The sequence below is a fragment of the Protopterus annectens genome, chromosome 12.part0 (genome assembly GCF_019279795.1).
Source record: "Protopterus annectens isolate FY-2018-M chromosome 12.part0, PAN1.0, whole genome shotgun sequence".
Lineage (NCBI taxonomy): Eukaryota > Metazoa > Chordata > Ceratodontiformes > Protopteridae > Protopterus > Protopterus annectens.
The window spans coordinates 1,187,726,039-1,187,749,970 of NC_056746.1; the positions used below are offsets into that span (position 1 = coordinate 1,187,726,039).

Below are 23,932 nucleotides of genomic sequence, written 5' to 3' on the forward strand. Positions count from 1 at the left end.
TCCCGAAGGGTATGACTATACATTTTTTGGCATTTAACTTCAGGCCATGGCTCTGGCACCAGCTATCAGTTTCCGTGAGACCCCTCTGAAGGATATCTGTGTCCGATGTACTTTCCACTATGGCTCCCAGTTTGCAGTCATCTGCAAACTTTGTCAGCCATAGTCCTCCTATGTTTGCCTGTACTTCTGAGAAGTAGATGCCGAACAACAGGGGGCCAAGTACTGAGCCCTGTGGGACACCACTTGTGACCGGCTTGGAGTCTGACATGGCGCCAGCTACTCTAACCCTGTGGGTTCTGTCCTTTAGCCAGTTTGCAACCCATCTTGTGACATATGGGTTTACATTTAAGCTGGTAAGTTTCTCTATAATACCCGGGTGGGGTATTGTGTCGAAAGCTTTTGCAAGGTCAAGGTAGGCTGTATGGACTGCCTTTCCCTCATCAATGGCCTTGGTGACTGTTTCGAAGATTATCTATGTTACGATCCCAGTTATTCTCATTAGGGGTAATACTTAATTATCAAACACTGCATGGGTAATGGCAGTCTATAATCAAATGGGATAGGTTATTTCTACAAAAAAAGGAAATTATGTAGGCTTAAAAATGTCCTGCAAAGGTGGGTATTCTAGTACTTGGCTATGAACCTATAATAAAACAATGATGACTGGAGTGGACACTCTAAACTGGCCCCAAGTGTGAGTGTGTGTGTGTGTGTGTGTGTGTGTGGTACGGATGAACAACCATGGCATGGCTAGCCACCCAGCAGTGTAAACTTTGGCTCTAGATGACTGTCACTGTTTAAGTGACACCGTGACCCCATATGCAAAAATGGGAAAAGGGGTTGAGGATGGATGGATGGTTCCAGAGGGAAGAAGAATGTAAAAAAAAATACAGCTGTTGTTGGTGGGTCTTGATGCACAGAAAGCATTTGACAGAGTAAGCTGGGATTTTTGAAGTATGACAACGGATGCATCTGCATTCCCTGATACAATAATAAGGTTAATTAGGAGGACATATGAGGGACTGCAGGCAAAACTGTAAGGGAGAATAAGTTTCCTCTCTGACAAGTTGCGTCTAATCAGAGGAATCGAGCAGCAGTGTATTCTTTCCCCTTTGTTATTTGATTTATATTTACAGCCTTTGTCAAAGAAATTAAAGAACTCAAATTCCAGTTTACAATTGCTATGTTAGTCAAGAAACAATGGCTTTATTTGCAGAAGATATTACTTTGTACCCGATAAAACCAGAAAAGTACATCTCAGTGTTGTGGAGCATTTTGAGAGTTTCAAGCCCTTTCAGGATATAACATTAAATGAAGATAAAACAAAGGCTATAGCTGTAAACCATGTACCCACATGTGAATTGTTTCAGCAATACCCATATTAATGGGACATGATAAAATGAAGTGTTTAGGAGAATGGATTAAAAAGGATGTTATGGCAGCTAAGGATATGTTGTAAGAGACAAAAAAAATACAAGAGAAACTGGAAACTTATGGAAATGGATAACAAGTTAAATCAGTGAAAATGTTTTTAGTCCCTTTAGCTTTATATAAAGGTCAGGCATGTGTTTTTTACCATCCAGAAGAGTACTTGTGGACAATAATAAAGAGTTTAAGGACTTTATCTGGGAGGGTAAGAAGGCAAGAGTCAAGTGGGATAAGTTCAGCCTTCCAACAGAACAAGGTTCTTTAGGATTACCTGATTTGAAGGGATATTTTAGAGATAACATAGCATCAGAAAGCTATAATTCAAAGTGGAAAGGGACGGAATTCAAGAAAAAGGAGAGACTGGGATTTTAGATGCAGTTTTTAAGGAGAATAAAAGCTACAGTGAACATTACACTCAAAGTAGCGGAAAGAATTCTAAGAACTAAGCCAAAATGAGAATGGAGAAAGGAGAGTTTTGCCAATAGGGTTTACTGCAATTAGTGGTACAGAGAGAAGGAAAGAGGGGGCTGGAATTTACTAGAGAAAACTTGCAGAGGAACCAAGGTACTGGGAGCAAATAACTAGAGAGGGAAAGGTAACAGACTGGGACAAGGCAAAGAAGACATTTGGACTGCAGGTTAGAGACTGTTTTCTTATCACGAATGGAGAGTATTGGCAAACAGAAAGGGATAAGGAAATCCTAAGTGAAAGACCTGCAATGACAAGAGTTTTTTGATGAATGTAGAATAGAAGCAGCTGTTAAAACAGGATAATTAGTAGGGCATATAAAATACTGCATGATACGTACAGGAAGCAATCAGAGGAGGTAAGAAGAGACTGAAAAGAGAGAGACTGGATAAGCAATTCACAAGGAAACATTGGGAAAATATATGTACGGCTCCCAAATATGCACACAGACTAGAAGACTTAGGATTTTTCCTGGGAAGTGTTTGCATTGGTACTGGTGTTGGTATTCTTGTACCCCCAAGCAGACACTATTTTTCCCTCAGGTAGATGCCAAATATTGGAGGTGTGACGGGGAAGAAAGAGGTGACTGGGAACATATGATGTATTTTCCCACTCTAGGCACTGGGGAATAGCCCGATTATTTTCCTGTCCCTTCCTTTCCAGTAGTTGCTATCACGCCTGACTCAGCAAGGTTCATTCACTTCAGTGACTGTTTTGACAACTCAGAAAGAGTGCAGGGGAGGATCTGTCAATAGCCAATGGGATACATACTTTTTATTTTTAACAAAAGTCTGGAATTTGGCTACTTTCTTTGACTGGAGCTGTGTAAATCCTGTGAACACCGTAAAATAGCGTCTGACAGAAAGATACATGAGGATCAATCAACAAAAAATAGAACCAGCCCTGCTACAGAAGGTGTGAGAGATTGCTGAGACTCAAAGTCCCACCACTGTATTTCAATGTAATGATGACAAAACATCTCCACTTCTTATATCTAGCACAATTCATATAAACTGGACTTGAAATGGTTTCTGGGAAAGAGAAACAAAAGCAGAAAAGCAAGATCATATTAATATGGCAGGTGCCTTATGACAGCCATTTTGATGAAAAATATTAAAATTTTATAATAAGTACTTTGAGTGATGCATTAAAATAATTCAGAAAACAAAGATTCAATGAAAAAAACATGAGTTTTAAGTTAGAGCTTTCCTTTAATGTCATGGGGAAAATCAAAATAGTCTAGAAGGAGAAAGTGGATAGGCATGATATAGTTTTTGCCTAATGTCATGGGGAAAAATCAAAATAGTCTAGAAGGAGAAAGTGGATAGGCATGATATAGTTTTTGCCTAATTCTTTTTAGTAAAATAAGTAAGAGTATACTAGACAGCAGCTGATAGGCAAGCCAATGTGGATTTTTGGACTGCTGTCACTGAAGAGAAAACAGTGTGAAACAGTAAGAGGTAGAATACATTAATCTTGCTAGGAAAGGGAAGTACCCTCTCTCTAATATATACATGTCTGATTAAAGCTACACTGCAGCTTAATGGGACAATGAAGGGTGAAGTAAAAGAAAGCAGTGATCATGGGGATCTCAATCTTTATGAGGAAGATTGAAAAGTACAGTTTTCAAGTTGTTTTTGAAGGGACCTCACTCACTGCTTGAGCATTAAAGATTAAGCTGGCAATATATAGACACTAGGCAATCAGTCAAATGGACCACTAACTTAGCTGCTGTAATTCCCATTGTGAAATACTGGATTCACTTATTGAGGTTATTGTTTCAAATTTTGGAAGCTGGTTTATTTGACATACAGTAGAAGCCTATTCGACAGGTAAGGCATTCTCTGGGAGACATATCAATCCTCACATAAAACAAAAACAGTTCACGCAAGTATGGCAAGGTGCACAACTGAAAAATCATAGACTAGCCGAACAACAACAAAAGCCAGCACTTAATCTTCAGTTATAAGGAACAACAGATTCCAATTTTAAGTTTAAATCATCTACATCTATGCCCCTATTAATATGTTTATAGCTGCCGCGGTGGTGCAGTGGTTAGCGTTGGCGCCTCACAGCAAGAGGTTCTCCCATTCGATTCTTGACTGGAGAGCCTTCTGTGTGGAGTCTGCATGTCCTCCCCGCGGTCGAGTGACGCTAAAGACATGCAGGTAGGTGCGAGTGTGAATGGGCATGCCTTCTTTGAAGGTTGGGCATTGGGCTGGCAAGTCGGCACCGTAAAAATCCACTGCCAATCATGAGCGGGCCGGAGTTCCTCTGTGGCGACCCCTAACCGGGAAAAGCCGAAAGACAAAGATTAATATGTTTGTAGCTAGTTTTCAACAACAAATATTAAAGGAATTACACTAACTATCGTGCTCATTCCACCATTAAGAGTTATAATCTTACTAGGTCGGAATGGTGGGTCATGAGAAATTTGGCTGAAAACAAGCATGTGGTTATTAGTAAAGCTGACAAAGGAGGCATGGTTGTTTTGCAGGATTGGTTTATGTATTTTTCTGAAGCCCACAGACAGTTAACAGATCATTGTTTTTAACACCCACCCCAGGTTTACGGTTAAGGTTGATGATTTTCTTAAGCTAGCCTTTGATGAATGTATAATAACCAAAGAAACTTTTCAGCAGTTAATTGTACAGGACCCAATGAGACAATATTTCTACTTGTTACCAAAAATTCATAAAAATTCAGAATGTCCACCTGGTAGGCCAACTGTTTTGGGTAAAGGGTTACTTACTGTGCCTTTATCTGAGTTTCTCTCACCATTACCTTAAATCATTGTTATTAGTACGATCTAGAATTCGAGATACCAGAGTTCCTTACCATCACTGATCAGATGCAGTTGGACCATGGTTGGCTGTTATGCACTTTAGATGTAAAAGCCCTTTATACTAACATTCCCCACTGGGCAGGTTTGATGGCTATTGAACATGGTTAGATCAGGCCTCATTATATAGCCCGGGTTTTAACACATCTCTTTTGTGTCTTACTGAACATGTTTTAACTAAGAATGTGTTTTATTTTAAAGAGGAATGTTATTTATAACTTAGTGGTAGAGCTATGAGGGCATCATTTGCACCCATTTATGTGGATCTTTTTATGGCCTTTGTTGAAGAGCATATCATCTATGAGGAATCTCATAAAAAGAAGTTATGACTTACCATAATGTTCCATCTGTGCTGTCGATCTTCATCTATTCTTGACATGTGGGTCTATGGTTCCAATCCTCTGAACCAATCTGGCCATTAAATAACTTGCGTCAGCCAAAAAAAATCTCTTGAGCTACAAGCTTACCCACAATACCCCTCTCTACATTACCTCAGATTGCGTTTGCAGGCTTACAGAAAAAAATACCCTAGCTTAAGCAAGAAATCATGTCCAAGGTGTATCCTAACAAAGAAACCCAGGACAGTATGTTGCTACACCAGAACTCTATAGAAGGGGGCCGGTGAGGTGGGACGCAAGACTAGATGAAGATCGACAACACAGATGCAACATTATGGTAAGTTATAACTTCTTTCCCTGATGTTGTCAATCTTCATCTATTCTTGACTCGTGGGACAGAGTCTCCAGCTACCTTAGATCTTGGGTGTCCCTATGGAAGAACATTCCTGAGAACCACAGAACCAAAGAAAGCTCTCCCCCTGGAGACCATATCCAACTTGTAATGAGTAATAAAGGTATGTGGAATAGACTATGTTGCAGCTGCGCAAATTTCTGACATGGAAGCTTTAGAATGAAAAACAGCTGAAGTCACCATAGATCTGGTAGAATGTGCCTTCACTGGCATAGGGAATCTTGGATTCTTTTATAAATAAAGGAAATGCAATCCCTTAACCACCTTGACAGAGTAACCTTAGAAACAGATTTGCTCAAGGCTGCACTTGCAAAAAACACAAATAATTGTTCTGACCGTCTAAAATGACTAGTTCTGTCCAGATAAAAAAGTAATTGCCTGTGCATGCAAGCAGTATTCGCCTTTATTAGAAAATTTTGGGAAGAATACAGGCAAGTCTACAAATTGATTGATTGATACTGGTCTCTGAAATTACTTTAGGAAGAAAGGACAGGTTTGTTCTGAGTGACACTGTGTCTTTATGGAAAACTAGATAAGGCGCGTTAGAACATAGTGTCTGTAATTCAGAGACTCATCTCGCTGAGGTGACAGCTATAAGAAGCAAAGTTTTCCAAGAAAGAAATTTTAAGTCACAGGTAGCTGCAGGTTAAAATGGAGGAAATGTAAGAGATTGTAATACAACAGTCAAGTCCCATGGTGGTAGAGGATCCTTGAATGGGGGCTTTAGATGACTGGTGCCCTTAAGAAAAACCTTACAAAGCCTGTGGGAGATTAAGGGCTGATCACAGAAAAGTTATGGAAATTTTAAATGGCTGCTAAAATAGCCTTAACAGTGGAAGCAGAAGCTCCTTTACCAAAGATGGTAGCTAGACACTCTAGAACATTTTCTACTGGCACTAAAAAAGGATCCAGACCATTATCAGAAGCCCAGATAGAAAATCTCTTCCATTTACTACTGTAGAGATTCCAGGTGGATGGTTTATGGGATGCCAACAAAATGTGTCGTACAGGAGATGGGATATCATTATACCTGGCGATTAACGGAATTGGTGAAACCAAGCAGTCAGCTTGAGGGTCTGTAGACTGGGATGCACTAGTCCCCGAGGATGGGACAGAAGGCCTGGAACTGGGTCCAGAATCCATGGACGGCGAAGTAGATGAGGCCAAAGGAAGGGAAACCATATTTGTCAACGCCAGTAAGGTGCAATGGGGATTACTTTACTTCTCAACCGAGCTGCTTTCTTGAGGAAAAAAGGGATCAGAGGGAAAGGCGGAAAGGCATAAAGGAGACCCGGGGGCCAACTGAGGAGAAGAGCATCTCTGGGGGAATCCCCTGAGGGGGAATTAGGGCAAAGTAGCTTCTGCACTTGTTCAGGGGTGAAGCAAACAGGCCGCAGCAAAGCTGGCCCCAGCGAACAAAAATCTTCTTCACCACTCTGGAGTTTAGAGACCACTCGTGAGGCATAAGGATACACCTGCTCAGTTTGTCCGCAATCATGTTTGAAGTCCCCAGGATGTGCGTTGCTATCAGAAAGCAGTTGGAAGTTACGGCCAATTGCCACACTCAAAAGGCTTCTTGACACAGCGGGTAGGACTTGGTTCCCCCTGTTTGTTGATATACCAGACTATGGACATGTTGTCTGACTAAATAACTATCATCTCTTGAGGCAAGGCAGAATGAAACACTTGCAACACTAGAAGCACTGACCTGAGTTCCAGAACACTGATATGCAGATTGGCCTCAGAGGGGGACCAAGTGCCTTGGACTGTCTTCCCCAGATAATGCCCCCCCCACCCTATCTGGGAAGCATTTGTGGTCACTATGGCCTTGGGCTGAGTGAGGACAAAGGAACGGCCTAGAAGAATCTCCTTGGACTGCATCCACCAAGATAGGTCGTTTTTGCATCGGCTGGATATAAAAAAAAGGTGATTCATGGGGTGGGTTAGAATAGACCATTGGTTTACAAGCAGCCATTGAATAAGTCTCATGTGAAATCTTGCCAGTGGGACTAACGTGATCGCTGCTGCCATACAGCCCAATGCTTGCAGAATTTGCTGAGCCAGTATTTTGCTTGAACGAAGAACAGGGTGAACCTACGATTGTATTTTCTGCAACCTGTGGAGGGGAAGGAATGCCACACAAGACAAAGTGTCAAGACGAGCTCTGATGAATTCCATATCTTGAAAAGGGGTCAGTTGAGACTTTGCAAGATTGACCGTGATGCCCAACTGTTGAGATATCTCCAGAATGTAGTCCATTGTTTAAAGAAGTAGATGCCTGGTGGAAGTGGTGAGGAGCCAGTCGTCTAGGTAAGGAAACCCCTGGAATCTGTGCAGCCTCAAATGTGTTGTGACCACTGCCATGCATTTGATGAACACCCTGGGGGCTGTGGTAAGACCAAAGGGCAGCACTCTGAACTGGTAATGACTGGCTCCCAGCCAGAAGCAGAGAAACTTTCTTGAGCATTTGTCCAGCTTTATGTGATATTAAGCATCTTGAAAGTCAATACAGCACATCCAATCATTTTCCTCTAAGAAGGGAAGTATTGACTGAGCCATGACCATCTGGAATTTTGACTGTTGGACAAATCTGTTTAGAATGCTGAGATCCAAAATTGGTCTCCAGTCCCCTGTTTTGTTTGGCACTAAAGAATCTTAAGTAAAATCCGGATCCTAATTGATCTGGCGGGACTTCTTGGATGACTCTTTTTTTCTAGCAGCTTTTGTATTTCTAATGCTGCTTGATCCCTCAGACTAGATGGAACATTGGGAGTCTTGCTCGGGTTCTCGGGTAAAGGGTGAAGGGGATTGAATAACCTTTGCCAATAATCCTTAGCACCCACACATCGGTAGTTACGCATCGCCAAGCCGTTGGGTGCAAGGAGAATCTTCCTCTGACTGCCTCCAGAAGCAAACAATTGGGACCACTTTCAGGATCGCTGATAGGGCTGACCAGAGAAGGACTCCCTGGAACCCTGATTCTGCGAGCCACCCCTGCCTATACGTCAGCATCTTCCATTTTAACTTCCCCCTCTGCCCCGATGGGAGTCCGTACCACGTGTGTCATGGAAAGACTTCTGGGACTTCTTGAACCACATTTTGCCACTCCTTTGACTTCTGGAGTAGGATCGTTGAGGACTGAAAAAAAGTACGCCCACAGCAGGCAGCGTCTTTCCATCCTTTAAACAGCTGGACAGAGTTTCCTTAACTATGGGCCCAAACAGTGAGGATCTGTCAAAGGGAGCATTGACAAAAGAAGACTTGAATGGTTCCGCAAAGTCACACAGGCGCATCCAAGCATGTCGTCGAATAGCAACATCTGAACCTGCTGATCTGGTTGCCCCTTTGGCTCCATGCACAATGAGCCTCATGGACAAGTTTGAAATAGACCCCAGAGTAGCTAACTAGGAGGCCACCTTCTCTTGAACCCCCCTCAGCTACTACTCCTGCCAGGGTATCTGATAGCTCCTTGACCAGATCCCTCTGAAGTATAGTAAAGTGTGACAGAAAGTTCAAGGACCTGATGGAAAAGGTCGATGATGCAACACTTCCGAAATCTGCCCATCTCCCTGAACTCTCGATTAGGGGGATGAACAGTAGAACTTTCCTCAGCTAGTTCTTTCTTAGTGGCAGCCACTACCACCATGGCATCAACTACTAAGCCCTTTGCCCAATATGGATGGCCCTCAGGGGCGGAAAGTATTTTGTCAGGTCTCTGGGAGACAGGTTCTACAGAATCAGGAGCCTTCCAAACCTGCTGAGCGATTAATTTAATTAGGTCGTCAGCAGACAGGGTCAACCAGGAGACAGAAGGGCAAGCACCAAAAGCCTGCAAGTACAGGGATTACTCAGAGGAAGGATCTTTAGGCTTCCAATCACCCCTCTGATTTCAGAACTCAAGAATGTCTTCAAAGGAGACGTCTTCAGGGGGTGACCTTGGGGAACCCTCCCCCTCATCGAAATCCAGTCCTCCATAACAGAGTCTTTGGAAGAATCAAGGTGATTACTCTTACACAATTTCTTCTGAGATGGTTCTTCAGTGGAAGCATCTGAAAAGAACTCTGAAGAGGGTACGGCTTTAAGTCTTGCGACCTTGGAGCTCGCTGTCCAGGGATAGAGGTTGGTGGCAGAACTGATGATCCTGGGGTCAAAGGGTGAGACTCTAGTAACACAGGAGCCACCTGAGGCGAGACAGTGGCCAAGGCTCTTTCCATGGCTTGAAAGGTAGGATCTCCTGAGGAGGGAAGGGAGCCCAGAACCAAGACAGACAAACTCTGAACCGGGGGTCACACCCCACCCCAAGAGACCCACCTGACAAACTGGAACCAAGGATGGGTCCTCTGTCGGCACAGCCCAAAGAGACAAGGCCAGCTCCATAGAAAAAAATCGGAGCCAACTCGAACCCCTCGGACCAGACAGGAAAGACACAGTCCCGGGGACCCAATGTGAAGATGGAACATTAAGTAATCATGTTTTCAGGAAATTTCCCGAGGTCAACACTCTTTTACATTTGGATAACTGTCATCCATCTCGCATTATAGGAAGGAGTTGGAGCTGTACTCAGCGTCAAAGACCCAAAGTTTTTCCGTGCCAAAGTAACTGAAACCTGTGAAGTCGGAGTCAAGAGCTCTAAAGCCTGTGAAGAGGTTAAAGGAGGAGAGTAAGAAGGGGTAGTGAAAGAGAAACCCCCTGCACCAGAAGGGAGAGGGGGCTGAGAAGATGAGGGAAGACCCCCTGGCTGTCAGGATCTGATCCACCAACCTTACTATATCAACCTCTGAGAGACTTCTGGTGGAGTGAACGGATAATCCAGAAGGAGATCAGGTCTTTCTAGAAAGAGGCCAAGGAGTTGTCCAAAGGAAGGATCAGTGGAGGGGGAATAAGTGGTCCTGGGCTGAGTAGAAATGTCTGTCTTTGGCACCGTCTGTGGAGCCGTGGGAGACATCGGCGCCGACATGGTAGCAGTGACAATCGGTGCCTGTGTTGAAACCACAGCCAAAATGGTTGCGGTAGGGTCATAGTTTGAGTGGACATTGTGGTTGGTGTCAATGGTGCCAGTATGGGTAACTGTGCTGAAGATTTAGTCCATTCCAAAAGCTTCAGAACCTTAGATTTCAGTTCTGAAGAGGAACTTGCAGATGCACATTTGTGTTTTTTAATGGCTGGTGCAGAAAGATGCCAGCACCAAATGGGAAACTTTGGAACCAGAGGCTGGAGGAGGCTAGTCGGCCTTGGACAAGGCTTCTTCAAAAGGGCCTTTGAGAATAAGCTCATTTCTACAGTCTACCAGGGCTCTATTACTGAAACCCTGACAGACTGTACAGTCAGTACTTAAGTGGGCACCCCCAAAAAATATGCACAACAATCATGGCCATCTGAGTTTGGCATTTTCTTGCCACACCCTTTACAATGTTTAAATCCAGTAGTGGAGCTTTTTGATTTTTCTGCCATCGCCCTAAATAAAAATGCAGGAGAGGCAGAAGAAAAGAAAAGAGGAGAAAAACCCACAAGCAGTCACACCACAAGGGAAAGCACTACCAGCAATGATAGGAAAGATGACTTAACTGTAAAGTAGGGGGTGGACCTATCAACGATGGTAGTGGAGATTACCAACGGTAAAGTGAAAGGTAACACATACACTCACACTAAGGGTAGACCAAAAAAGATAAAGGTTTCAAAGGAGTTTAGAGATTAATAACAGTTATAGAACAAGGACAAAAAATATAAAGTTTTACTAAGCAACAAGAGAGCAGTCGGCTGACATGTCTTGCTGTAAGAGCGGCAAACAAGAACTGGGGTAATGTATAGAGGAGCATTGTGGGTAGACTTGCAGCTTGAGAGATTTTCTGGCTGACGCAAGCTACTTAAAGGCCGGATTGATTCTGAGAATCAGAACCGTAGACCCATAAGTCAAGAATAGATGAAAGAGTGACATCAGATTATTTATATGGAAGCCATGGACATCTGGAGAAGAGATTTAGATGACTGTTGGTTGGTCTGGAGATCAGATGTTATATATTTAACAGAATTTGTAGAATATTTGAATGACAACAAATGAGGGAATCCAACTCAGTACATCATGATATTAGGCAAATCACATTTTTGGATGTGTGAGTTAATGTTGAGGAAGATGGAACATTAAGTAATCATGTTTTCAGGAAATTTCCCGAGGTCAACACTCTTTTACATTTGGATAACTGTCATCCATCTCGCATTATAAAGAATATACCCAAGTCCCAATTTCTTAGATTAAGGAGAATTTGTTCATCTGAATTGGTATTAAATAATAAGGTTCAAGAGATGATTAATAGGTTTTGTGACAGAGGTTATACACGTTCTGACATATTGGAGGTATGTGATTCTTTACAGACTACTGAGAGAGTACAATTACTATAATACAAGTCCAAAAATGAATCAAAAAAGTTACCCAGACTCATTACTAATTTTGGGAGTAATATGGGTTTCTTTACTGATTTGGTTCAGAAATATTGGCATATTTTATTATTGGATGATCGGCTGCAGAACATACTGCCAGCAAATGTTTGTTTACATTTAGATTTGGTAAAACTATGGGGGGATGGGTTGGTTCAACCATTATAAAAAGGGTAATAAGGTCAACCAAGCCTCAGGTCAGCTTACTTTAGGGGGACAATTAGTTAAAGGATGTCAGCCTTGTGGTCACTGCAGCTTTTGTAAATATATATGTGTAAAACTGAACAATTATCTTCTTCTAACACTTCTAAGGTTTTTCAAATTAATATTTTTGGGAATTGCAACATGGACTGGGTTGTATATTTAGCCACATGCAGTTGCTCAGCATTTTATGTTGGGCAGACATGTCGCCCACTTAAGTTTAGGACTTTTGAGCATCTTAGTGATATTAGATGTGCAAATTTGTCAAATGATTTGTACAAATATACATTGAAACACAAAACAGCCAGGTTCCAGTTTAAATTAATTGATAAAATTATACTGAACAAGAACAATAAGGGAGGTTGGCATACTATTTTTGATGCAGGTCTTAATGAATGTTTATAATGGGCTAATCAGATAGAAGCATTGGGTATTTAATTTTTGTTGGGTATGAAGGTTGTTATGCAATGATGAAGGCTGAATAGCTGAAACAGGTATGCAAGAATAAAGTTTGGAAAACAAGCACCTTTTGGAGTCTGCTGTTCCTTATCACTGAAAACTGAGTACTGGCTTTTGTTGTTGTTCGGCTAGAGATATCAATCCTGCCAACAGGTTCTGCTTATGTTCTGATGTAGATTCAAGTTCATAGAACAGGTTTTTGTGGCACTGCCATTTTAAAGAATGTGTAAAAGTTCAAGCAGGACAGGGTAAATTGCTACCTTGTAGGTCAGACAGGTCACATGCAGAAATCCACAACAGACAGACATGAAAGATTGGGCTTTTAGGGGCTCAGTGTAGCTCACAAAATTCATACCTGAAGTTTTCTTTGCAAGGCAACTTCAAGGTTTTTCTAGATAAATGATGTATCTAGACAGACGCATGCAAAAGTATGGGCCTGATGAGGGAGAAGTACAGAGGAACAGCAAATGCTCTTGACCTGGAGAACATGTCTTAAGTAATTAGCTGTGCTAGGAAGAAAGATTTCCTAATGACAGCAAAATACATAGGTTCATAGGTAGGGACTAAGCTATCGGCCCAAGGGCCTAAGTAAGCCTAGCCAACAAGGTTCCCTGGCTTATGCCACCCAAGAAAGTTAATGGGGGGGTCAAAGGAGAGCTCACTGCCTATATACAAGCCCTGGTCTCTAACGATGACATCAAGCTTGAGAAGGGAGTCATTTATGCAATACCTAAATGGGTACTCCTGGTTCTCAAAAAGCATTCTGTAATAATGCTACAATTCTTCGCATTTGAAACTAAACTATTAAACTAAAATATTATACTACTGGCAACTAAGAAACAAATCTAAAAAACAGGTAAAAATGACAAAAAATCCTATATAGCGAGCCAAACAAAAATACCACAACAACCCTAATAAATTCTGGGCAACTATAAATCAGCTCCTACAGCCAGGCCAATCTGCCACCCCAACCTCCTTCTCCACAAATACAGTGGGACAGTAAAGCCACTCAATTCAACACCTACTTCAGCAACTCCATACTAAACTTAACCAAAACAAATAGCACTACACCACTAACAATCCCTTTTGAATCTAATGAAGCATCAAACAACTTTTGTTTTCAAGCCCGTTCAAACTATTACTATAAAAACAATGCTCCACAAACTTAAACCTACCACCCTTGCTACCGACAAACTACTGGCTGAATACCTTAAGTTAGCTGCTGATGTCATAGCCCACACAGTCTCCATTTTGATCCACAGCTCCATAACCGAGCTCCAAGTTCCCAAAATCTGGAAGACAGCCTACATAATACCCCTCCACAAAGGGGTAATCTGTACAGACCTTTCTAACTTCAGACAAATAACAATTCTGTCACCCCTATTCAAAATTTTAGAAAAATGCATTCATTCTCAACTCATGAATCACATACTTTCCAATAATCTTCTACCTAATACACAACATGGCTTCCGACCAAACCACAGCACCACCACAGCTCTTCTAAGCTTTACAAACACCATTAACCATCTCAGAAATAATGGACAACTAATCTTCTCAGTATTCCTACACATGTCAACCAATAAACGTAAAATAAAATAAAAATAAAATAAATGTCCAAAGCCTTTGACACGGTCTCCCACCAGAAACTTCTACATGAACTCCAGTCTCTAAAACTCAGCCATTTGGCCCTTCAGTGGTTTCACGACTACCTTTCAAATCGACAACAAGCAGTAAAATGGCAAAATGAATACTCCCCTACATTATCCGTTACCTTAGGAGTACCACAAGGCTTAATTCTAGGTCCACTCCTATTCAGTACCTTCACTAACAAGCTTTCATTCTCTGCAACAGAATCTTGGCTTACTACCTCTCAACTAATACGGAATCCCAATAAGACAAAAAAAGAAGTTATGTACTCACCATAATGTTCCATCTCAGTAGTTGTTCTTCATTTGTCTTCAACCTGTGGGTTCCAGGATCCGTCTTGGATCCGACTCGGACTCATATCCAGCATCTGATCCAAGCTCAAAGCTCCTCCCCTTACCCACAATGCTCCTGTCTCCTTCCTCTCTCAGATTGAGTTTGCTGTCTAATCTGTCACCTGACCCAATAGAACCTTGCCCCTACCATAAACCATTAACAAGGATAAGAGGCAAACTTAAGGTGACCACCTCCTGAATTTGTAGGAACAACCAACAGTTCACACAAGGCCGGAGGAAGGAGGGAGGGATGGCTGAAGACAAATAAGAACAACTACTCAGATGGAACATTACGGTGAGTACATAACTTCTCATCTGAAGTAGTTTTCTTCATTTGTTCTTCAACCTGTGGGACAGAGTCCCCAGCTACTAAACACATGGGAGGCCCTCATGGAAGGATATTTTGGAGCATGGCAGAGCCATAAGATGCCCTGTTCCTGGATACACTGTCCGATTTATAATGAGAGATGAAGGTATGAGACGAGGACCAAGTAGCCGCAGAACAATCATCATCTAATGAAACTCTGGACCAAAAAGCAGCTGAAGTGGCCCTAGATCTGGTGGAATGTGCTTTCACATGACCTGGCAGAGAAATCCCCCTGACAGAATACGCCCGAATGATAACGGGCGATAGTAACTTTGGAGATAGGTTTCCCTAAAAAGGGTATGGAGTAAGATATGAAAAATTGGTCAGATTTATGAAATATTTTTGTCCTGTGCAGGTAGAAACGTAACTGTCTGTGCAAATCCAATAAATGAAATTTGTAATCTCCCTTATTTTGAAAATCTGTAAAGAAGACAGGAAAACTGATCACCTGATTAATGTTGGCCTCTGAAGTTTCTTTAGGAAGAAAAGATGTATTAGGGCACAAGGACACCCTGTCCTTATGAAATATCATATAAGGGGCTTTGACTGACAAAGCTTGAAGTTCTGAAACTCTGTTGGCAGAAGTAATGGCAACTAAGAACGCAGTCTTCCAGGATAGAAACTGCAGATCCACCGAAGCTGCAGGTTCAAAGGGGGGTGAGACTAAGGCCTGAAGTACTAATGTAAGATCCCACAGTGGTGTAGGATCTTTCACCAGGGGTCTAAGAAGAAAGGTACCTTTGAGGAAGGCCTTACAAAGCTTTGAAGATGCTAGGGAAGCCATATTATCCCCCACATGATAATTGGAAATTGCAGCAAGTTGAACTTTGACTGTGGAAAAACTAGCCCCTTACTGAAAAATTCCCATCAAAAATTCCAGCACCATGGAAACTGGGGCAGTGAAGGGATCTAGTGCACGCTGAGAAGCCCAGATCGAAAACTGTCTCCATTTACTAAAGTATACCTTTCTACTGGAAGATTTATGGGCCGCTACCAGGATTCTTTTGACAGGAGAGGATAAACCAGGAGTCCTGACTATCATGGGAAGTGGAGCAGTCAAGCAGTGAGCTTCAGACTGTCCAGGTCTGGATGGGGAACCCCTGAGGGATGAGATATGAGATCCAAGACCGGATCCAGCATCCATGGTGGCGCCACCAGATGAGACCACAGACAGGGAAACCATACTTGGCGAGGCCAGAATGGGGCAATGAGGATTATTGGCTCCCCAGCCTTCGAGCTTTCTGAAGAAATTTTGATATTAAGGGAAGAGGAGGATAAGCATAGATAAGACTGGGGGGACCAAGCATGAATCAGAGTGTCTCTTGGGGGGAGTTCAGAGCAAAGAACTCGCTGCATTTTGCGTTGGAAGGAGAAGCGAAGAGATTGCAGCAAGGCTGACCCCACTTGTGAAAGATCCGTTTTGCTACTGAAGGATTCAGAGACCACTTGTAAGGCATTAGAATAGATCTGCTGAGCCTGTCCACTAAAATGAACCTCCCCGGCATGCGCGCTGCCACGAGAAAACGGCCGGTACTCATACTCTCGAGGCCTCATGTCAAAGTGGACAAGATCTGGCTCCCCCCTGCTTGTTGATGTACTAGACCACAGACATACTGTCCATCTGGATAGCAATCATTCTTGAGGGAAGATGGGCATGGACAGCCTGCAACATTAGAAGCACCACCCTCATCTCCAGGACACTGATATGCAATCTGGTCTCGTAGGGGGGCCACATACCTTGAACTGTCCTTCCTGAGCAGTGCCCCCCCCCCCAGCTGGGAGGCGTCCGTAGTCACCGTGGTCATGGGGAAAGGTGGAAGAAAAGGACGACCCTAAGCAAGATCCGAGGAATGAAAACACCACAAGAAGGAGTTCCTGCATACTCGAGAGATTCGGGCAGGGGGAGTCAACAAGAGAAAGATATAAAGATATATTTTTTTTTGAACCGATGGGAAAGCGCGAAGGGAAGGTATAAAGCAGAAAAATAGAAAAGTGAGGAGAAAAAAAAAGAAGATTTTTAGCAAAAACGACACTTACCACAACTTTATAAAGCAGAGAGCAGGGATCACGATGCGGATGTGTAGTGCGTGCTGCAAACAAGATCTGGGGGAGGAAGGAGACAGGGGCGTTATGGGTAAGTGGAGAAGCTTTGAGCTTGGATCAGATGCTGGATATGCGGCAGAGACGGATCCGGGAACCCACAATTTGATGAACAAATGAAGACAACTACTTCAGATCTAATAATCTTCTTGAATAACAAGCCTTCGGGATCACCACTCTCCCTAATTTACTCATCTAATAACACCTTGAATAAAGCAGTACCAAAACTGCAAGCTACTTGGGAGCACAATTTATAATGACCTGAAATCTGATTAGTATCTGTCAACTTCTATAAAGAAAGTCCACACAAAACTAGGTTCTCTCTACAGATCAAATCAATCTCACTGACGTCACCAGACAATCTATTGCCAGGTCTCATTTACTAGTTCTCCTCCTCCTTTATGCCTCCGCCATCTTCACCAACTTGAAGAAAACTGACTTAGCTAAACTAGATGCTTGCTATAACAAGACTGTTAGATTCGCTAGCAACTTTCCACATAGATTACTTCACTGTAATGCCCTATGACAACTAAACTGGCTGGAATTACCCCACCTCCTTGCATTCACCCACCTTACAATAGCCCACAGCATTGTATAACAACCCAAAAAAATCCAGCACTCCAAAACCTACTTCATCCCCAATCCAATATAAGGCAACTCAGATCTTCCAACAAACTACTACTGCAAGTCTCAAGAGCTAACAACTTCTACAGTGATTCACTCTAATCCTATCGTATCTCCAGAACATGGAATCTGCCCCCCCTCCAACATATATTAACTACAACTAACCCTCAGCAATTTAAATCACTGCTCAAGTCACACCTAAGTCCTGGCTTTGCTCTTATCTAAATCCCGGCTGACTACTGTCTCTACCCTATTCTTCCAAGTGCAATCCTTACAAAATATTTAGACTGACTAACAAAACTTCACATCTCCTACTTCTACATTCAACCACTAACACGTATTCTTAACTACATAATGAATACAACCCTAGCTATGTTTAGCTAAATGATATTTTTTTCACAACTGAATTTATGTTCCCCTAAATGTTAAGATGTTTTCTTGTTGATAATTGTGGCTATTATCTCAAATAGCTAACAATGTTTTTCTTACCATGTTATCTTAACATATGTTTGTAATGCTTATAAAACTGTGTTTATTTTCTGTAACTTGTGGGGCTCTTCCCCCCAGGCCTCTGCTGAAAATGGGTCTCCCACTCAGTCAGACTATTCTGGTAAACAAACATAAAATAATAATAATAATAATTTTGTTTTAGTCCACTGTCCTGGCACCATGAGTGAGGGAGGGACAGGCCTTTTTAGATGTTCTAGGTGTCTCCAAGAGACCTGATAACAGTTTATGAGTTAGCAATCACCAGCAAACTTGGTCAGCCACAGGCCCTTCAAATCAGTATTGACACCAATGAAGTATATGTAACAGAACAGTAGTCTCAGCATGAAACCTTGGTGAATGGCACATATAATGAGTATTTTAAAGGAAACTTGTGACACCAATGTTGACTGAGTGGGCTCTGTCTGTAAGTCAGTTTGCTATCCAACAGCTTAAGAAGGGTTTATGTTAAACTGGAATTGTTTTTCTATAACGACTAGAGTGAGAAAGAGCACTGAAGGCCCTTGAAAGATTTAAGTAGAAGGTGTGAACAGACCTGCCTCCAAGTAATTCCTCTATGACCTTTTCAAAGAAATCCATCAGATTATGCAGGCAGGATCTACCCTTCACAAAGCCAAATCAATTTTGGTTCAGGCCTTCTAAGTTACCAATATCATTATTTTATTTTATTTTTTTGAACATCTTTACTAAATGTGACATTTTCTAAAAAGTGACAAAAGGTGTATAAACAGTAACAAAAAAGAAAAAATATACTAACATTTCCTTTATGTTCATTTAGTACACATTTTAACATCATTTACTAACTCTAATATTATGTCATAAGTTCCATGATTATACGTTTCATTACTTTACAAATGATAATTCTACAGCTAATTGGTCTGTGGCAACAAGGGTCAGTGGGAGGTTGATGTTGTGGTCCACAACAGCAGTTCTATAGACTCTAGTACTCACCTTGAAGAGAGGCCAAGGATAAAAAGGTTAGCAATGGGGGAGAGTGAGGGTCTTTCATATTAACATGGTACACTGTCCAGACTTGTACAGCTAGCAGTATTCTTAGTTTTGGAGATGGCTACTCAGACCAATGTGAAGGTAATCGTGTGCAATGGTGATGACTAGATAGTCTGAGGAGGAAAACTGGATCATAGGAAATACAATGTCAATTACATCTTTGTAGTACCCATTGTCAGACTGAACCTCCTCTCTCTAAGAGGGTCAGGTCAATCAAGCAAAGGCTGAATTTGTGAATACTCACCCAATCATCCAGCTTCCATTTGAAGGAAGGTAATGTGTCACACTGCTTAATTTGCATTGGAAGTCTATTTCAAAGGTAGGAAAGGCACTGCATAATGAATCTCTCTCTCTCTCTTTCTCTCCACACAGTTTTATTTATCTGCTGATGAAGACTTATAAGTTAATAGATTTATAGGTGGTTACTAGGCTATCAGAATAACATCCATTTTAAGCCTTGTCAAGCATATCCAAAATTTTACAAAATATTGCTGTCATATGTCAAGATCCTGAGGAATTTTATGGTTAATATATAGGCTTGCATGCATTAAGCATTCACATGCTGCCCCTGTCCATTATGGGCATAGGTGCCATTAGAACTTAGATCCCTTGTTCTAGTATTCTGCAGGGCTATTCAATTTACGCAGATAAAAAAGATCCAAAAACACCAAGAACCTCATAGCTGGGAAGGCAAGGCACAGACCTTCCTGGATTCAGTATCTTATAAACTCATGAGGGGACAGTGCTTCCAGTATTTTCTGACAACTTAACCTCCAAGGTTTTTATGGTTGTTTAATATGTCTAGTGAAGTACATCTCAAAAGGAGTACTGTATTCATCAAATGGTCTACTCAGTGCTGAATATAATGGAACAATGACTTCTCTGGATCTGGATGATAACCCCTTAGCAATTAGCTGTGCTTACCAACTATCATTACAAGGTGAACAAAGGAGAAGGAATTATCAACCCAAGTTCAAAGATCTCTGACAACCTTCTCATTTTGGAGTGGGTTGTTGTCTATGCTGTATGTTGGGGATAGCCAATTTACCAAATGTAACAATATTGTACTTTGTAATAATTAAATGTAAGCCCATTTTAGTACACCATGTATTCACAAGTATAAGTTCTTGCCACAGGGTTTGGTTGTCCACAGATGTGGTTTGTCAGAGATTTTTGTTTGTTGTCTGAAGCTCAGAAAAAGTAAATGCCAAAAAGGGGTCCTAGCAAAGAGCTCTGCAGGACACCAGAAGCTACCTTCATACTCTTTGATGAGACACCTGCTACCCATACCATGCGGGTTCTGTTCTTTAGTCAATTTGCTATCCATCTTGACACATAGGGACCTATTTATAATGTATTAAGTTTATTAATCATGCTAGCATGGGAAATGGTGTCAAAGGCCTTGGCCAGGTCAGGGTATGCCGTGTGGACAGCATAACCACTGTCAGCAGCTTGTGCTACTCTTTCAATGAAGTAAACCAGATTCAATACATATACTCTACCCCTGATAAAGCCAAACTGTTGTGGGTCTAGCCCAATGAGATTTTTATCACAGTTTATTATCATGTCAGTTATTTGTTCTAAGGCGTTAAAAATAAGACATGTCAGGCTGATGGGCCTGTAATTCCCAGGGTCAGTAGTAGGGCCACCCTTCTAGAACTGGCATCACTACCGCTATGCTCCAAACTTCAGGGATGAAGCCAGTGGCTAAACTCAGGTTGAAGAGTTTAAGCTCTCCCAGGGTTTATTAAACAGTCAGGAATATTACCAAGGTTCATAGAGGAAGTATTTTTAGTCTTGGGCAGCACCTTTAGTACATTACCCTTAGTGACTGTCATCTCCGGGGTGAAGCCGGCACTGAATCTGTTTTGCTAGTATGTTGGCAATGTCTACAGAGTTACAGAAGGTAGTGTCATTTTGAATAAGTCTAAATCAATGCTGGGTGTTGCTTCTTAGTTTTCTTAATAAAACTAAAGAACAATCTGTCATTGTGTTTAGTTTTAGATGCTAAACAGACTTCATGGGCTGTGTCAGCAGTCCTAACATTATTTTTCAAGCTATTAGTAATTTTTCTGATATCCTTAATTTGATGGTCTTTTGATCAACTGTATACTTTTAAAGAATTTTTTTCCCTTTTTATTGTACCACCAGGGTGGTTTGCTTTTAAACTTCACATTACATTTAGATTTGTTCCTATGCATTTACTTAAGTGGGCACAGAACTGCTTTGTGAAGCTAACTGCTATGGCAGTTTCTGGAGTTATGCTGGTATACATGAATTTTGAAACTTCAACATAGAATTTTATGATATTTGTATTTTGAAATCCTTGAATTCCAAGATATTTGTATCTGCAGGTTTAGAGATTTTAAATGTAAGGGCCACTAGTCCAACTTAATTGGAGAAGGAGATATCTGGGGAATAGTACATGAAAAAGCTATATCTGTAAGGACACGCTCACAAAAAATATGTCCGCTAGTGGGCTTGTTAACAGTCTGGTCCAGTTAGCATTTGTTTAAGAAATCCAAGAACTTTTACATGAATCCTACTGCTCCAGTTTACTGAAAGTATCCCAAAATGATGGGAGTTACTGTTTGTAGGAAGTTCACGGAGTACATTTAGGAACGTTACAGGAGTTTCAATGACCAGAGAGTACCCTATAACAGACTGCAAACTGACAGCTGGTCCTGTTTAGTGTGGCTTGGAGCTCAATCAGTTCTATTTATGGGTTTCTAGGAATCTGCCTAGAGGTGATATGGTCCCTAACAAATACAGGGATACCACCACTGTTGCCACTGGGTCTGAAGGCATGGTAGGCTCAATACCCAGATATGGAGGGAGTACTGTCTGAACATTTAAACCAGGTTTCATTAACTGTGTAGACAGGGATGTGTTTCAAATACAGGAGAGCTGCAGAGTTTGGTATTTTGTTGTTGAGACTTCTGGCATTGAGCAGAGCCACCTCGATGTGATCCTGTTTTGGATTTGATATGTTACTTAATACTTATGCTGGGATTTCCATCAGCTGGACTCTGCCTATGAGGCACTATGAGGGTAGCAAAGACTTTAGCCAGTATGTGAAGTCTTGGAATGAAAGGTGCAGACTATCTAATACCGGATCCCCCTGGAATGACACCAACTATTTAGCCAATTGTCAAAATCAATTAACTTTTCTTATACCTACGCATCATTCTTGGAGAAGGAAAGATTCCTATAAGGATCAGAGTCTTGCCTGCATTTGTGATGTGCCTGGACAATTCTGATTAGTTTCTCTGCATATCCCTCAGAGTTTTGCATGCCAAGCTGTTCACAGTCAAATTGACCATCTCCACATCGAATCATATCTGCCAGGTGAAAGGGCATTAAGGACCCTTGAAATATCAGGTATCCTTGGTACCTGAAAGACAGCTGTCTCCCTTTCTTTGTCCAGATTAGTGAGAGGATAATCAGTGCGTCTGACTACAGAGGTATCAAACACTAAAACATTACTTGCAGAGTAGTCTAGAGGATTTAAATCCTGGTGACTCTCTGCTGCAAGTGAGCCGGAAGATGATGTTGTGTCAGTCTTTCACTGAGACCTAGTCTTCATGAGTCTATGAAGCTTTGGCAAGGCTTTTTTATTTTCACAGCCTCAGGGTAAAACATGTCTATGTTGGTTGCTGTAGAGTGTTGTAGAAGTGCATATTGTTCACAGCTTTCTTTTTTTTTTTTTTTTTTTTTTTTTTGAGTGAGGTTTCCATGTTCATTACGTACTCGCATCTCTGACAAACAGAAAGTCTTCTAAGTAAAATTCATTATCTCTGCGCATCAGGCAGTTGCTACATTACCTAAGGATGCCAAGTGCTATAAGGATGGCAACAAAAGGAATATAAGCTGGCTGACCTTCCATTACTTGTCCAGGAATTTATAGAATTTGTTACACATTTACTACATGCAGTTAAATGAGACTGCTATCTGGCTATACTGTGGAGGATACACCTAGCAGTGTTAAGCAACAATTAAATTTATGCATAGCAGGTGATGTTTAAGCTGAACTTGTACACAAGTATAACTGCAATTTCCTTAGGGTCTGAGTGGGAAGTGCAGTAGGATCCAAATTCAGTGCAGTTCTGAGTATCGTTCCTGAGATTCATGTGGGAGAGAACACTGTTTTGTGGTTGTCCTTAGATGGTGTGGCAATATCAAGTTCATATTTTGACTTGCAGATTTTAATCACTTGCCTTGGCTCTTTGTTTACCATTTGAGGCCACTTTTAGGATGGGGATTTAAGTTTATTCTTTAAAGCCAATACTTTTTCTCTTGTTGTAGAGTTTATCAGTACTAGGAGACCACCACAGGGGCATATTTTAAAACCTGAAATAGTTTAAAAGTAGTAATTATTTCAGTCATGGCTTATGGAAGGAACACGAGACAAAGATATTATGAAAGTAACTGAAGATACTCTGAGGTTATTGCACTTTCACACTCAATACATAGTTGTGCAAGTGAAATTTACATAACAGTAGCTGTTCTAATAGATAACTCTTGCAACTGCCTCCTCTCCCTTCAGCTCCCTTTTTTCGTTGTACTTTTTGGGGTTGCCAGGATGTGGACTTGTCCACCCTTTACTTGTATATAGTTACTACTGGATTTGTTTCCTAGCATTGTTCTGCCGAGCTCTTGCCTCACTCCTGGGCAAAAAAAAAAAAAAATGCTCTGAAATTTTTCACGCTCTATAATTTTCATGGAACTCTGCTCAAGATCCTGACAGTTTAAGCATGTGGAAGGCAT

The 23,932-nt window shown here is 41.5% G+C and overlaps 1 protein-coding gene across 4 annotated transcripts in view; it reads right to left on the minus strand.

Annotated features, from left to right (window-relative positions):
* LOC122817080 (ankyrin repeat domain-containing protein SOWAHC-like) overlaps window positions 1-23,932 on the minus strand; it is an 877,444-nt gene that overhangs the window by 657,099 nt on the left and 196,413 nt on the right. The window lies entirely within an intron of this gene.